Source organism: Ambystoma mexicanum, chromosome 11, assembly GCF_040938575.1.
Source record: "Ambystoma mexicanum isolate Mex_15411 chromosome 11, UKY_AmexF1_1, whole genome shotgun sequence".
Taxonomy (NCBI): Eukaryota; Metazoa; Chordata; class Amphibia; order Caudata; family Ambystomatidae; genus Ambystoma; species Ambystoma mexicanum.
In genome coordinates this window covers 203,957,926-203,973,593 of record NC_090934.1, presented here as the reverse complement: position 1 = coordinate 203,973,593, position 15,668 = coordinate 203,957,926, and positions in this window count along the sequence as shown.

Genomic DNA, 15,668 nt, shown 5'->3' with positions numbered 1-15,668 from the left:
CAACTCTTACGCCACCCTCCTCTAGGCCTCCGGTTCCCACTTCATCCGAAAATAGGAAACAGAGGCAAGAAATTCACCAAGAGATGAAAAATGTGATCACTCCTTCTTTCTGCTCCGCAGGTTGTACCAATTTGCTCCTGGTACCGTGTGATCAACAAATAGTGCGGGTGCACTTCCGGTCTCGAGCTTGGAGTCAGCCTGGGGCACAATGGCAGGTGATGGGTGCCCAGGCGACAATGCAGGCTGTGGCGCAACAGAAGATGGTGGGCGGCACAGAGGTATGCGCTTGATGTCGGCCAGCTGAGATGCAGCATCTGCTGGACAACGTTGAGGCACTCTTTGCTCATCCGTTTCTATGGCAATCTTATCAGGCTTTGTTTCAGGATCAGGCAGTTTCTGTGGCAAGGGACTGGCAATGGTATTTTTCGTTTCTGGAACCGCTGCTATCTCTTTCTGGTCTTTGTCCCAATCAGTTGATGTGTCAAATGGCGATGGGACTTTCTTGGCGTGCGTGGCATGAATCCACGCCTTGCGTCCATCAACGCGTAATGCTGTCTGCGTGGTTAAAAGTACCTGGTAGGGTCCACGCCACCTGGGTGCCAGCGATGTTTTCCGCTCATAATTTCTGATGAGCACCCAGGTTCCGGGCTCTAATGCATGTCCTGGGCGAGTACACCGCACCGGTAATGCCTCCTGCACCTGCTGATGAATCAAATGCCGTTTTTTTACTAACAAATTACAGTAAATGCTGAGTACAGGGTATTCTACCTCTCTCATTCTTTTAGGCTGAGGTGCGCACCACACATTCGCCGGTCTCCCCATTATGATCTCATAGGGGGAGAGCCCAGTTCTGGCCTGCACTGACGTTTGCATGCACAGTAACGCTATTGGTAATGCATCTACCCATTTTAATTTGCTACCTGCACAGATCTTACTGATTTTGGATTTAGAAATTCCGTTATGGCGTTCAATAAGACCGGCCAAACTCGGTTGTCTCGAACAATGGAATCATTTATCAATCTGCAATCCTGCACAAATCTGCATTATCACTGCACCTACAAAGTGCGGACCATTGTCCGACCATATGACACGGGGCAGACCAAAGCGAGAGAAATACTCTTTTAGCATTACCTTCGCCGTGCTCATGGCTTTGCAATCTTTCAAGGGATATGCTTCTACCCATTTGCTGAATGCACATATGAGCACCAGAATGTATTTCAGATTTTGGCATCTCTCCATCTCTATGAAGTCAAAGTGAATCACTTCGAATGGCATAGAGGGAGGTCCGAAACCTCCTGTTGGAGTCACTGTTCCTTTTCCCACATTATGCTCTAGGCACGTGATGCAGTTTTGCACCAGCCTCTCGGCATTCTTTTTTATGAGTGGATTTTCCCAGACCATGGCTAAATGTTGGACTATTTTCTTCGCACAGATGTGTGTGGGACTGTGAGCCATTGTGACCATTGAGTTTACATAAGCATTCGGCAACATCCAATTCCCATTTATTTTGTCGATCCAATTCCCATTTATTTTGTCCACCCAGCAACCCTCCAAATCCAGTTCTGCAGAGCCCTTGGCCCATCCCTGTATTTCGTCGGCGGTAGCTTCCGCCTGCATTTCTTTAACAGTCACAATTCCATTTTCTATCATACAGGGCACTTCCTCCGATTGTACTGTCAACATTTTTGTACTCAAATCAGTGGCAGTCTGTTTCGCAATCTTGTCTGCAAATGCGTTTCTTTCTCCCACTTTACATGTTACTTTTTTATGCGCCTCGCATTTCACTATTGCCAGGTGTTTTGGACACTTAAGTGCAGACAATAATCGCACAATCAGAGGGCCATGTTGAATTCTAGCCCCATGACATGTTAAGAAACCTCTGTCGGCTCATAATCGGCCAAAATTATGAACTAATTTATAAATTATGAACGCCAAAGGCATACTGGCTATCAGTATAGATATTTACGCTCAAGTTCTCTGAAATTTCACAAGCTCTTGTAAAAGCAATTATCTCTGCTGCTTGGGCGGAGTTATAAGGAATTCTTTTACTCCCCACAACACTTTTTAATGTCGTAACAGCATATGCGGCAGTTGATGTGCCGTCAGGTAGTTTAAAACAGGAGCCATCACAAAACAGTTCCCCATCTGGTTCATTTAGTGGTGTGTCACTCAAATCAATTTTCCCTTTTGTTTCTTCCTCAGTAACCATTAGGCAATCATGGGGAGGCAATTCAGTCCCACCACTTTTTTCCCCGGGCATTGGCATTAATTCTGCTGGATTCGAAGCGCTACACCTCATAATTTGGATATTGGGCGCAAACAATACAATTTCATATATAGTCAATCTAGCAGAGGTGAGGTGTTGCGTCTGTGTTCTATTGAGTAGAACATCTATGGCATGTGGCACCATCATAATTAAGGTGTGCCCCAAAACCATCCCTTCTGTTTGTTTCACTGACGCAGCAGCCACTGCAACAGCTCGCAAACATTGTGGTAGTGCGCGCGCTACAGGGTCCAGTGCAGAAGAAAAATAGCCGCACAGCATATTTCTTCCACCTTGTTCCTGTGTTAAGACAGACAACGCGCATCCTTCGTTCTCATGCACAAATAGCCTAAAAACCTTTTCATAATTCGGTGTGCCCAAAACTGGAACAGAACTCAAAATGATTTTTAGCAAATCAAATGCTTTCTGACATACTTCATTCCACTGCAAAGGCATCACAGCATCCTTTTTTGTTAAATCCACCATTGGTTTCACAATTAAAGCGAAGTTCATAACCCATTGACGGCAATAAGAAGCCATCCCTATTATCGCTCTCACACCTTTCTGTGTTGTTGGAATAGGCATACCAGAAATACTCTTTATTCTCTCTGGTGTTAATCTTCTCCCTTCCTTTGAGAGTAGGTAACCCAAATAAGCTACTTCTTTCTGACAGTACTGGAATTTCTTTAGGCTTGCTTTATGGCCATGCGTGGCTAGATGAGTCAATAATAGAACAGTGGGCCTCATTACACGGTATGTGGTAAGGGTTCACTGGTACCGGTAAGGGCACCGGTACCGGTAAACCCTTACCGCCTTACTACGAGGTCCCTTTGCCGGACCCGACCTCAACGGCTGGTTTTACCAGCCGTTAAGGAACGGGCCTGCAAAGGGACCTTGGTGCTTATTACGGTACCGCAATTTGCGGTACCGTAATTACCTCCTTCCCCATTCCCATTGAGCCCTATGGGGGCAAAAATGGGAATGGGGAAGTGCCTTGGTGAATGGGGAATTACCGGCCCAGCTCACCTTGGAGTAGGCCTGTAATTCCGCCATCCACAAAGGTGACACGGTAAAATACCGGCGGCAACCATGGCGCTAATAGCGCCATGGTTACCGCATACCGTGTAATGAGGCCCAGTACCTTTTTTACATATCTCCTCCGTGTCAGCAGCGATTAGTAAATCGTCAATGTATTGTAACAATACACAGTCTGCTGGTAATTCTAACATGTCCAACTGCTCTTTCAACGCTCTACTGTAAATGCACGGACTTTCAGTATAGCCTTGTGGAATGCGTGTGAATGTGAATGATCATCTTCCTAAAGTGAAGGCAAATAAATACCTGCTTTCTTTGTGTACTGGAATGCTGAAGAAAGCGTTTTTCAAATCAATAACACTAAAGTATTCTGCTGAAGCAGGGATCATTGTCAAGATCATAGTGACGTCTGGCACTAACGGGAATTGGGGATCTACCACTTTGTTCAGTGCACAGAGATCAATTATGAAACGGTACGGTACCTCGTTACCCCCTTTCTTGTACACGGGAAGAATGGGGCTGTTACATACACTACCTGTAATCTCTTCAATCACTCCCAATTTCACCAAATCAGAAACAATACTTTTCAATCCTTTTTCTCCTTCTGCTGAAATTTTGTACTGCGGAATACGCGGTAGCGTTATTCCTTCTTTCAATGTCATTTTTACTGGCTCTATTTTCAAACATCCCACATCATTGTCATTCACGGCCCAAATGCAAGTTGGCACTATACTCAATTCCCCTGTTAAGGGTTCCGCCATAAATTCAGAAGTCGGCATACTCTGGGGAGAAATAGTCAAAAATACCCCATCTGGTGTACAATGGATAACTGCACTCAGCTTTTTCAATAGGTTTAATCCTAAATGATTTTCTCAACAATGCTCTGTTAAAAGAAATGGACAATGTTCAGTAAAAGGCCCTATTGTCACTGCCTCTGATTCGGACTCAGGGTTTATTACTGGGGTACCTGCGAACCCTACTGAGATATTTTGTCGCCCTGACAGAGGTATGTCTGGAACCAAGTGATGATCTATCGAGCACTTTTGTGCCCCCGTATCTACGAGGAATCTATGCTCTTCATTCCCGATCTTCATCTCTACGTAGGGTCCTTTCTGATTCACAGGAATAGACACTGGTTCCGACCCCTGTCCTGGGCTGTCCTATTGGGGTAACAACACGTCATCCGATGTGTAGTCACCACTGTTATTATAGTATGCACCTGTCTGGTTATCAAAAATGTTCCCCCCTCGGCCTCTGTTTCCCGTTTGTACAACCTGCTGATTTTGACTTTGCGTATTTTGATTTGAAGCCTGGCCTTGATTCTGTGCACCATTCCCTTGATCATTCTGATGCTGCTGCATATGATTTCTGTTGTGACCATTTGTTCCCATGTGCCCTCTGTGTGGCCTTCTCTGACTATATCCGCCTCTATTTTGCAAATGCGGACATTGTGCCTGCCAGTGTCCTTCCTCTCTGCAGTATGCACATTGATTTAATCCCAAAGGCCCTCCATGCATATTCGAATTTCTCCTACTCTGTGCCTTTCCCTTTCCCCTGTGGTGTCCTGCTATCTGCTGGAGTAACACCCCTACTATCGTCCGCAGAGCTTCTATTCTTATTTGCAAAGGATACTCATTACATATCTAATTTATCTCCCCTACCGAAGTCCTAGGGCTTGACATCCATCTCATCGTTTCCCACACACACACCTGCAATCTTTGTCTATCCCCTATCTGTCCGGGTGGCTGCAAGGAATTCTGCATATACAGTCTTGACGCTCTCTTCCTGCCCCTCTCTATATTCCTTCTCCTATTCCCTGGTGTGGCGAGTACTTCAGAATACTCTTCATCCAACTCATTCTTTATTTCAAACAGTCGCTTCACATGCTCCTCTACTTCTTCATCCCTCCCTCTACAACGGGCTAATGCATTCAAATCCAACAATCGTTGTGGTGGTAACTTCCCAATTAACTTTTTCCATTGTCCTGACAAATATTCCCCCATGCATTCCAACAATACCTTTCTTTCGTTGTTTCTTCTGAAGTCATATAGAGACGCTAGCGTGGATACCTCATCATTATCGTATATATACATTTCCGCCTGTTCTTGCAGCTCACGCTTTCTCTTATTAGTGATCGCGCTGCGAGTTACTCTCGTACATTCATTCTGCTCAATTCCACTCATGGGAGGGGCAGTCGGGACAGTGGCACCCTCTTGATCAGGAGGTGCAGAGGGGGCAGTGAGAGTGGGATCCGTCTGCTGGGGCTGTGGTAATTGTGAAACACTCGGGGCTGGCTGGCTAGTGGGCAGTGTAGTGTCTGATGCAGTCTGTGGTTGTGCTGGTGTTGGGAGGGGCTGGGCAACGGGAGGGGGTTGAGCTGCAGCTACTGCCGTAGTATTTTTAGTTACACTCCTCGGGCCCTGTTTTGTTTCAGCTAAGATTCTGTCTATTAATTCGTCCAATGAGTGTAGCTTTCTTTGTGAATATATTTTTTCTATGTTTAATTCATTGTGCCGTCTCGCCTTTCGCAAGCTATTACTCCACTCCTCCTCCTCCTTCTCCTCAGCTTTCTCCGTCTTTGATTTATGCCTGCGCGCATGTTTCTCTCTACTTCTAAATCGGAGCATTGCTTCCCTCCTCCAGTCCCTAATGATATCAAGTGCCCCAGGGCATGCTCTTTTACTTATGAACACCTTTTCCAGGTTATCTATACGTTCCATCTCAAAACTCCCATCCCTCGGCCACTGAAGATTTTCCTGTTTTCTGGTTTGCTTATGCCAAGTTTCACAAAACATTATCGCTCCCATACCATACTTTATGTAGATATCATAAGTCGGTGTTCCTCCCGGAGGTGCTTCCTGGCCAGTTTCCAAAGATTGTTCACCGCAGTGGAAAAATCCCGCTAAGGTGGACAACACCCCAGGCATGTTTTAACCTTACCCTTGGCTAATCAAGCTTACTCTGTGTTTTTGATTTTGCAGAATCAACTCTCAACCAATATCAGGATTACTTACGAATCGGGGCACGACTCACCTGATCAATCAATTTGCCTTTTCAAGACACAATTCGTCCGTATATTGACGCAACCAATGACTTCGTGTCTGCGTATCTCGGCTCTGCCTCGTTTCGGGACCCTCGCCTCCTTGTTCACTGGCCAGGGACGTCAATCAGGGATCAGTGGTGTGCAAATCTGCAGCAAGGAATCTCATCACTTACGCAGGGGCGCCCCGAACACCTCTCGATCCCAGTTCGATCGCTCCCGTCCTCGCCGTTCTTACCGCCTTCCTTATTTTGCAACGTACACGATGGAACAAGTGGGGGAGGGTCCCTATTCAGGCGCCATCTTGAAGGGGCCCCTGAGGGACCCTCGGATGTGGAAACAAGGCACAGTCACCACACACGAATAGATACGCCAAACACAAGGTTCTGTTCCCAAAATCTATGGTTTATTGCAATACAAAATAGTCCCAGTTGGCCAAGTGGTCCCACGCCCCGCGACGTGTGTCTAACAGAACTCGGGGGATGCAAGAGAGGGCGAGATGTACATCAGTTACATATATTCAAACGGAGCACCTTACAATCAGCAATGACACAGTATGACACATACGATGCCGCCCTCAATTCATTTCCCTTTGAATTAGAGGCGATGATTGACCATCGTGACAAATATGACACCTTAGACCACCATATTTAGTAACAGTTTACAATCTCCAGTTTTACAGACACCATTCTTTGTTTGCGAGAACACAGCGTTTCTGTTTTTCATGGGCAAGCTGCGCGTAGGAGACTGGCACATACCAGGCCTCACTATCTCTAAGTTTAGATTCTCGCTCTAGAAGTCAGCCCGCTCTCCGGGGCCTCACTGGGCTCAGAAAGGGGGGCCATAAAGAAGATCATAATTCAACTCTTTAAATGCTAGTTTTGTACATTGCTATTCTTTCAGGAGACTCGCTGGCATTCGTGTACTGATTAAATGCCTTGCTCCCTGTCTTCAAGGTTACGTGAGGGAGGGAATCAGGCATTTCTCTCTGGCTCTCCAGTGTAATGTTTCAACATGTTTCTTAGCCTTGGACCATTGAAGCAAAATAATATCTACAGCAAAGCAGTTTTACATGAGGCAAAGTGGCAACGTTAGAGAGAGCAGAGAGAGAAAACAAAATGGCGATTCTGGTCATCTTAAAATGGCTTCACTCTAGTTGAACTAATAGCTACGTAATAACTAATGACTAAAGAATATATATTCTCACACTGTAAATGAGGCGGTTGGTCTTCGGCCAACCAATTATCATTCATTTCCGGACCCTCAAGGGGTGTTTGGTTTTTCTGGACTGACAGTGTGCATTCCTCTTCAGTGGAGCATATGGTGTCTTCTCCCTCCCTCCTACCAGCCTGATGCATGCCTAGAGGTTGTGCTGCCTGCTACTTCAACACCCTGCACACGGGTAGGAGGACGAATCGAGTCTTCAGAAATAGCACAACATCATCTCTTTAATTTTTAAAAAGTGAAGATGAAAGAAGAAAAAATACTTTTATTTGAAAAAAGAAAAACATGTTTTATTAAATACAGCGGTTTTTATGCCACGCTGCCCCGCATTGTTTTCTTGTGCCCATTCAATTTGGGGCTTTGTGTGCTGGGAAGTCCTAAATCCTTTGTGCCTTGTTCTTGCCATGAGGGCCGCCACCGTTTCCTACTTGTGAAGGCTGCCAGAGTGTTTGTATTCTGCCTCCCTGTAAGCCGATTGGGCCTTGGGGAAGCTAAATTGGCCTATTGGGGACCGGCAGACTTTAGCCGGCCCCCTCATCAAAGGCCCACTTTCTATGGCCATGTCTGCTCCCTGTCCGCTATCTGGGCGACCCTCTTGCCCACCTGACTATTGCAATGGTGCTGGCGCTTCTAGACTTTTCTGGTGAAACTGTACCTAACGTGGCTCACCACTTCTCAATGGTTTAGTCACCCCTACCCCCTATTGCCTCCTACCCCTCTGACTGTCCCACCCTCAATACGTTTCGCCTCGACTCCCTCTCTCATTACCTACAGCAGTACCATTGTCTGTAACTGTGTTTCACCTAGCTGCTAACTTTAAATCTAGGTGTGCCCAGCTTTTTTACCTGTGTTTTTCACCTAGTTGTTAACTTTAAATCCAGCTGTGCCCAGTGGCTTTAACTGTGTTCAACCTGTTGCAAATTTGTGTTTGTTGTCTGGCCCAGTGACTGCATCGTGCTACTCTGTCCTGCTTTTCTGTCTTGTTCCATCTCTTCGACCCCCCCGTCCCCGCCCACCCCCATTGTTCCCCCCCTTTTTTCCACCCCTCTCACTCTCTACCCACCCCCCCTCTCTCTCCTCTTCCTCCTCCTCACCACCCATGGCACTCTCTGTTTCACCTGTCTTATCCATCTGTTTCTCCATTGACTATCCTACTCTTCTCACTAAGTCTGGCAGGAAGAAGTTCAAAAAGGATATCTTGGTCTCTAACCCTGGTCTCCCCATCGATGACACCTACACCAGAGCTTCCTCCAGACAGACCCTCACCGACTTCCTCTTTGTCGTTCCTTTGCCAGACCTATGGATGCCCTCATATGGTCTCTGTGCTTTCTCCTTTCTACTCCTCTCCCATTAATGGTGGCACCCGGTGGAAGCCCTCCTCGCCTCCTTCCACTCGTTTAAGGTCATCATTAATGTATACCTGAATGGCACTGTCTTGGTCCAAGGCCCCCAGGCCAACCTCCTCCTCTTTGAGAGATGCTTCCCGTGCCTCATCAACTTGCTTCCTTCCCCTGCTATGTCTTCTCTCTCTTCTCCGGCTTCCTTGCCTCCTGCTGCTGCATCCTCCTTGGCTACCTTGCCCTCTCCTCCATCCTCTTCTGCGCCCCCCACCGGGCTCCTTCTACACCTACGCAGGGCGTACCTCTGATCTGTACCCCTCCCCGGAAGTCTTTTAAGGTTAGCAAACTTCTCCATATTGCCACTCTCAACTCTCCTCTCAGCTGTCAAACACTCCTCTGACATCTGACGCCTCCTGGAAGAACTCGACCTTGATGTCCTCAGTCTCACCGAGACATGGTTTACAGCCAGCTCTGTCACAAGCTTTGACACTCTCCTCCCTGATGGCTACAAGATCCTCTCTGTGCCCAGATCCAACGGTCCTGGTGGGGGTGTAGCCTTGATCTTCCCGGAGTGGATTCCTGCCTCTGTGATTCCTATGCAGGCACACTCCTCCTTTGAATGCCTTGTATGCAGGCTTTCTCTCTCTCCTGGCCACTCTCTCACCATTGCCACTATCTATCGGCCACCTGGTCAGACTATCTCTTTCCTCTCCGAGTGGGCTGACCTCTCAACTCCTTCTCCTTGGAGACCTCAATATCCACCTGGATACTTCCTGTCCCTCCTCTAGACTCTTTCGCGGCCTCTGTGACTATCTGTCTCTTTTAATTCTTCCCTCTGGCCCAACCCACTTTGCAGATCTCTGACCTCCCCCTCACTAACCCTCTCACCACTCCTCTCTTCTGGAGCGATCACTTTCTCCTTTCCTCCCATCTCTCCCTCTCTACCCCGCAGGCCAAGCCAGTTCCAGCATTGCCACCTACCTTCTCTGTCATCCGGCCCATGAAGCGTGTGTCAGTTGAGCCTTGTGCTGCCACTTTCTCCCCCCCCCCCACCTCTGACTGACTCTCATTCTGACACAGCCCTTTCTAAGCACCACTTTGCTATCTCTGATACTCTAAATGTTTTTGCCCCTGTCATGAGTATCCGCTTGAAGCCCAAAGCCAAGTGCAACTCTTTGTTCGACTCTGACCTCGTCACCCTTAAACGCAAGTGTAGGGTGGTTTAGAGGAAATGGCGGGCATTTTGTTCATTCTCTGACAAACTGGCCTGCTGCCTGCTACAAAGGCAATAGCGGCTCTCTGTCTGCACTAAGAAGAGAGCCCACATCCAAGGCCATGTCTCTGCGGCATCTAACAACCCGGCCAAACTCTTTAAAATCTGCAAGGAGCTGGCCAATCCTGCTGCAGTCTTTACTTCTCCTGTCCCCTCCCAGGCTCTCTGCACGGCCCTGGCTTCTCATTTCATTTCTAAAACGCAGGACATCCTGTCCAGCCTCTCGCCCTCTCCTTCTCTTCTCTCTTCTTTCTCTGATATTTCCGGCCCCTCTGCAGCCTCCTCTCCTCCCTCTTTCTCTTTCTTTCCTCTGTTCTCCCCTGGCAAGATTTCTAGAGAAGTCTGATCCTTGAAAGCCTCATCAAAACAGGTTCTTCCTTGCTCGTCCAAAACCATTAAGGACCATATTGACACCCTCACTCCTTCTCTAGCCGACTTCTGCAACCACTCCTTCGCCACTGGAGACTTCCCTTCCCCCTGAAGCACTCTCTTGTGCACCCTCTTCTCAAGAAACCCACGTCTGACCCCTCCTGCCCGGCTAACTATCGCCCGATCTCTATCACTCCATTCCTGGGCAAACTCCTGGAAAAGCTGGCCCAGGCTCCCAGCTTAACCACCACATTGATTCTGTTGGTTGTCTCCATGACCATCAGTCTAGCTTCAGAGCAGCCAGAAGCATGGAAACGGCTCTCCTGAACATCCGTGAAGACCTGCTCTCCAACCTTGATTCTAATCTCCCCTCTGTCCTCATCCTACTCGATCTCTCTTCTGCCTTTGACACGGTCAACCATGCCATCCTGCTCAACCGTCTCCGTGATAACCTGGGTATCACTGATCAGGCCTGGCTGACTGCTTTCCTCTCCAACCGACCCTCCCAGGTCCAACTTGGGTCCTTCCTTTCTTCTATCTCACTCGTCACTTGTGGTGCTCCTAAGGAGTCTAACCTCTCTCCCTGGCCTTTCAACCAATACCTGGCTCCCCTTGCCCACCGCATTGCTGCTCTCTGCTCCAACTTTCAGTGCTATGCTGATGGCACTCAGCTCGTTTTTAGGCTCCCCTCTGCCACCTCCTCTCCCTCTCTCATCTCTGACTATCTGTCTGCAATCCAGGAGTGATGTGCCGCCGACGACCTCTGCCTTAAGGACAGTAAGACAGAGATCCTCCTCATCATACCTCCTGCACCTTCCTTTCCTGTCACTCTGTGGTCGGCCTCCGTGGGCCCTCTTCCTGCTCCCACCTGTGAGGCTAAGAACCTTGGTGTCATCTTCGACTCCACTCTCTCCTTTTCTCCACACATCTCTGACATCTCTAAGAAGTCAAACTACACATTGCACCTCCTCAGAGGTATTCTCCTTTCCTCTCCTTCCCCGAGAAGCTCACTGTCTCCCGAGCTCTGGTTCTCTCTAGGCTGGACTACTGCAACAGCTTCTTTCTAAATTTGCCTGCTACTACTCTCCACCCTCTGCAACTCGTCCAGAACAGGACTGCAAGACTTGTCATTGGCCTCAAGCCCAGGGATCATATCTTTCCAGCCCTGAAATCTCTTTTTTGGCTACCAGTGGATGCAAGGATTAAGTTCAAACCCCTCTGCATTGTTCACAAGGCCTTCTGGGGCCTGGGTCTGCAATACCTACAACTCTCCCTTCGGAAATAGCTTCCTACTCAAGCCCTTCGCTCCTCCACCTCCAACTCCCTCAGGGTCAGACACTTGTGCAAGCAACGAGTTGGGGATAGATCTCTTTCTTTGGCTGGGGCTTCCCTCTGGAACAGCCTCCCTGCCTCTCTGAAACTTGAGGAGAACCATCTTTGGTTCCGGAAGCACCTCAAGATCTTCCTCTTTTCCTCTGCCTTCTCTCTTCCTCTCCCCTGCTGATCTCTGTCTGTTTCTGCACTGGGCACCTGGCCGCCCTCGGAATTCGGGCCAGATCCCTGCCCACCCTGCTGCATACCCGCACTGCCCCTGGCAACCCTCACACTTGACTCTGTATCTGAAACCATACAGTCTCCGTACCTGCACTAATTAGACACCTGTTGACTTTGCTTAATTCTTGCACTTGCCACCTGTTGTTGTTTTGATCATGTGTTCAGCACTCTCCACTCCTCCCCTGCCCCTTGCACTTTCCCCCTTCCCTCTCCCATGCACTAGCGCATTCTCAATGTCACTGGGCCTAGTAAAATCGTTGTTTTGTCCTCCCATGTACCCCGCCCTTGCCTCGTTGCACCCTGAAACACATGTGTATGGGCGCGCTATAAATAAAATATCATATCCTATCATAACGTATTGGTGCAATATGTACAGTGGCCAAAGACCATGGCAGTGGGCCCCAAACAAACACATTGGTGATGTACAGTGGCCACGGCTGAAGGCCACGGCTAGTAAGCTCCAAAGAAAGTTATTGGCGCAAGATGTACAGTGGCCATGGCCTAAGGCCATGGCTAGTGGGTCCCAAAGAAACCTATTGGTGCAACATGTACAGTGGCCACGGCCGAAGGCCATGACAAGTGGGCTTGAAAGAAACCTAGTTTTTTCAAATATACAGTGGCCGTGCTCAATGTCCAGGGCCGAAGGCCATGGCTAGTGGGTCCCAAGGAAACCTATTGGTGCAACAAGCATAGCGCCCACAGCCAAAGGCCGTGGCTAGTGGCAATTGAATAAACAATGGTATAACAAAAGCCTTGAAATTCACTGGAAAAACATTAGTTAAAGGATGGTTAAGGTGATCAGATTTAACGCAAGAAAACCCTTGCAATCCAGCAGATGTGGGAAGTGATGATCATCTTAATTCGGTGTACCCTCTATTGCAAAGCCCAGTATCACATACATAACAGATGGGATTCACAATGACATACAAAATGATAGGCCGGCAAGATAGCTCAGTGGGTTGAGCGCTCCCTGCTGCGATCTGTGTATGATCTGCAGGTTGCAGATTCGAATTGCAGCAAGGCCAACTCAGCCTTTCATCCTTCCAAGGTCAATTAAGGAGTACCAACTCTGGTTGGGTGATATTGTAAGTATATGTGCAATAATAAATCCAACATAGGGGTTGACATAATGTTTTTGACCACCTATATACATTGGTTGGCAAACATTATTATTGTTAATATGCTTTGCCTTGAAGAAAGCTAGAGCTTAGAGATAGACTGCTGAAACATGTCTGCATACTTGCAAGTGTCTAAGTGACATGGCTGATTTTTCAAATAGGCACAAAGTACAAGCCACATTAAGTCCACAGAGTTCTTATCTCCATTTTGATATCCTTATTTGCACAAATGTGTTATTGACAACTGGGGGTTGTGTATGCAGGCTATGTTCTCCAATATAACAATTTCTTGTGATTTTCACATAAGGATCTTATCAGATTCTTATAAGATGTTACATAAATCATACTTCAAACCTTTAAGTTTATATAAAAATGAAATACGTATTTGGGTGTTATATAAGTGCTTATAAAGTTCTTATTGTTGTTCCCAAAATCACACTAGTTTCTCGCAAGTTCTTATAAACTACTAATAAAAAACCGTATTAGTCATTTTTGTATGGGCTTTCTGACTTCTTCATACTTGTGGTGGTTGGGATTTTCCTTTCCTATTTCCCAGTTCTGGCCCTCTAAATGTACAGGTGGACTTGCACTGACTGTTATTTCTTCTCTTCCCTCTAGCCGGTTGGTTATCTTTCTAACCACCTCATCCTCAGAGTCACACATTCCAGCCTGAATGCCCACAATGTGGTGCACGTTCTGGCTCTTTAAATCTGCATCGGTACCTGTACTGACTGAAATGTTTCTTCTTCCCTCTCGCAAGTAGGGTTACTTTCTAACCCTGCGCCCCCCAAAACCACCAATATGTAGCCTGGGTGTCGCCATTGTGCATGCACCTATTTACTGCCCTTTGCATCCGCATCTGGACTCGCACGGACTGTGATTTCCTCTCTTCCCTCTTGCATGCAAGGTTCCTTTCCAACCCATCCCTCCCTCCCCACCACAGCCACTCTCTTGCAGCCTGGATGCCCCCCAAAATCCCTAGGTGGAGTTCCATACCTCCATCCAGTGATCCTGCTACTGAAAGACCGAAGAGAGGACTGGCCTGTTACTCCCCATTTGGAGTTCTTCCTTGAGAACAACGTCCAGATCAATTTGGGAATGTAATCTACTTCTTTGGGGCATCCCATCGCCCAGGTGCCCTGAATTAAGAGTGGACAGTGCTAAGGGCTGGGGTACGTATCTTTCTTTATAACACAGCACACAAATCCCAACAGGATTAAAATCTCACACCAGAACCCCCCCCCCCAACACTGTTTCAACTGTGCACATTCACCTCAACTGCCACTCTGCACCTGCACACACTCTGGATATCCATTCCCTCATCACCATAAACACTCCTGATGTGATGTTTCAACACATAAACATAGCTTAAACCCCACCACACACCCACCATCCCAACTTTCTACCCCACACTACCGCATTTACCATAGAGACTGCCACACAGGCAGGCAGTGGCATCGCCACCTTTTACAAAGACTCACACTCAGTAACTCCACCCACCATATATATCTTTTGAAGCCCTCTCACTCAGCTGCTCCCCTTCACCAGACACACCCCATACCGATCCACTTCATTTACCACCCCGTCATACAATCCCAACTTCCACACGGCATGGGTCAAATTCACTATAAACAACCACAGCTCCCACTGCACCAACATCTACCTTTGTGATTTCGACCCAGGTAGATCCCACTCAGACAACAATCCCATCAACACTCCACTCTGCCCCTACAACTTCACCCAACACATCGCCTATCCCAGACACATATTGATTTCCTGCACATAGTCAATTTCTGTGCAAAGTTGAATCTGAGTATTGTGGTCAGACCACTTTCCATCCCCTCCATGCTCACTCTGCCACACAGCATCTTCCTGCCCACTACACATTCCACTGCCCTCCAGCCAAGCCAATCAAATGCACCACGCAAACAGCTCTTACACCACTCCTATCATCCCCATGCCCTAACAATGCCTTCTCCTTACTTCTCAACAATGTCTGCACCACCATCACCCAAGCAATCAACCAAATAGTCCCGTTCAAAAAATGAAACCCCATAACAACCACCACAAGTCATGATTCAACTACACCCACCTCAACAACAAACAGGAAGCCAGATGACTAGAAAGAGCCTGGTAAGTTTACCCAAGCCCCTCCACCATAAAACACCTCAGACATTGCTGATCAAATACAAAATGGCTATATGCAATGCCAAAGCCAGTGCTTTAAGTGGGCCGGGGCCTGCCGGGGCTGGGCCCTGGCAGTCTCCAAAAAGTGGGGCTGAGCCGGGGCGCTGCCGGGGCCCCCCGGCCTCACCACGCCATGGCAGGACGCATTATCCCGCCGCGGCCGCAGCCGTGACGGGAGATGCGCCCGCCACTTTAACGTCAGGCAAGCTGACAGAAGTACCAGCCCGGCACAGCGTTGCTGTGACTGGCTGGCACTTCCGTCAGT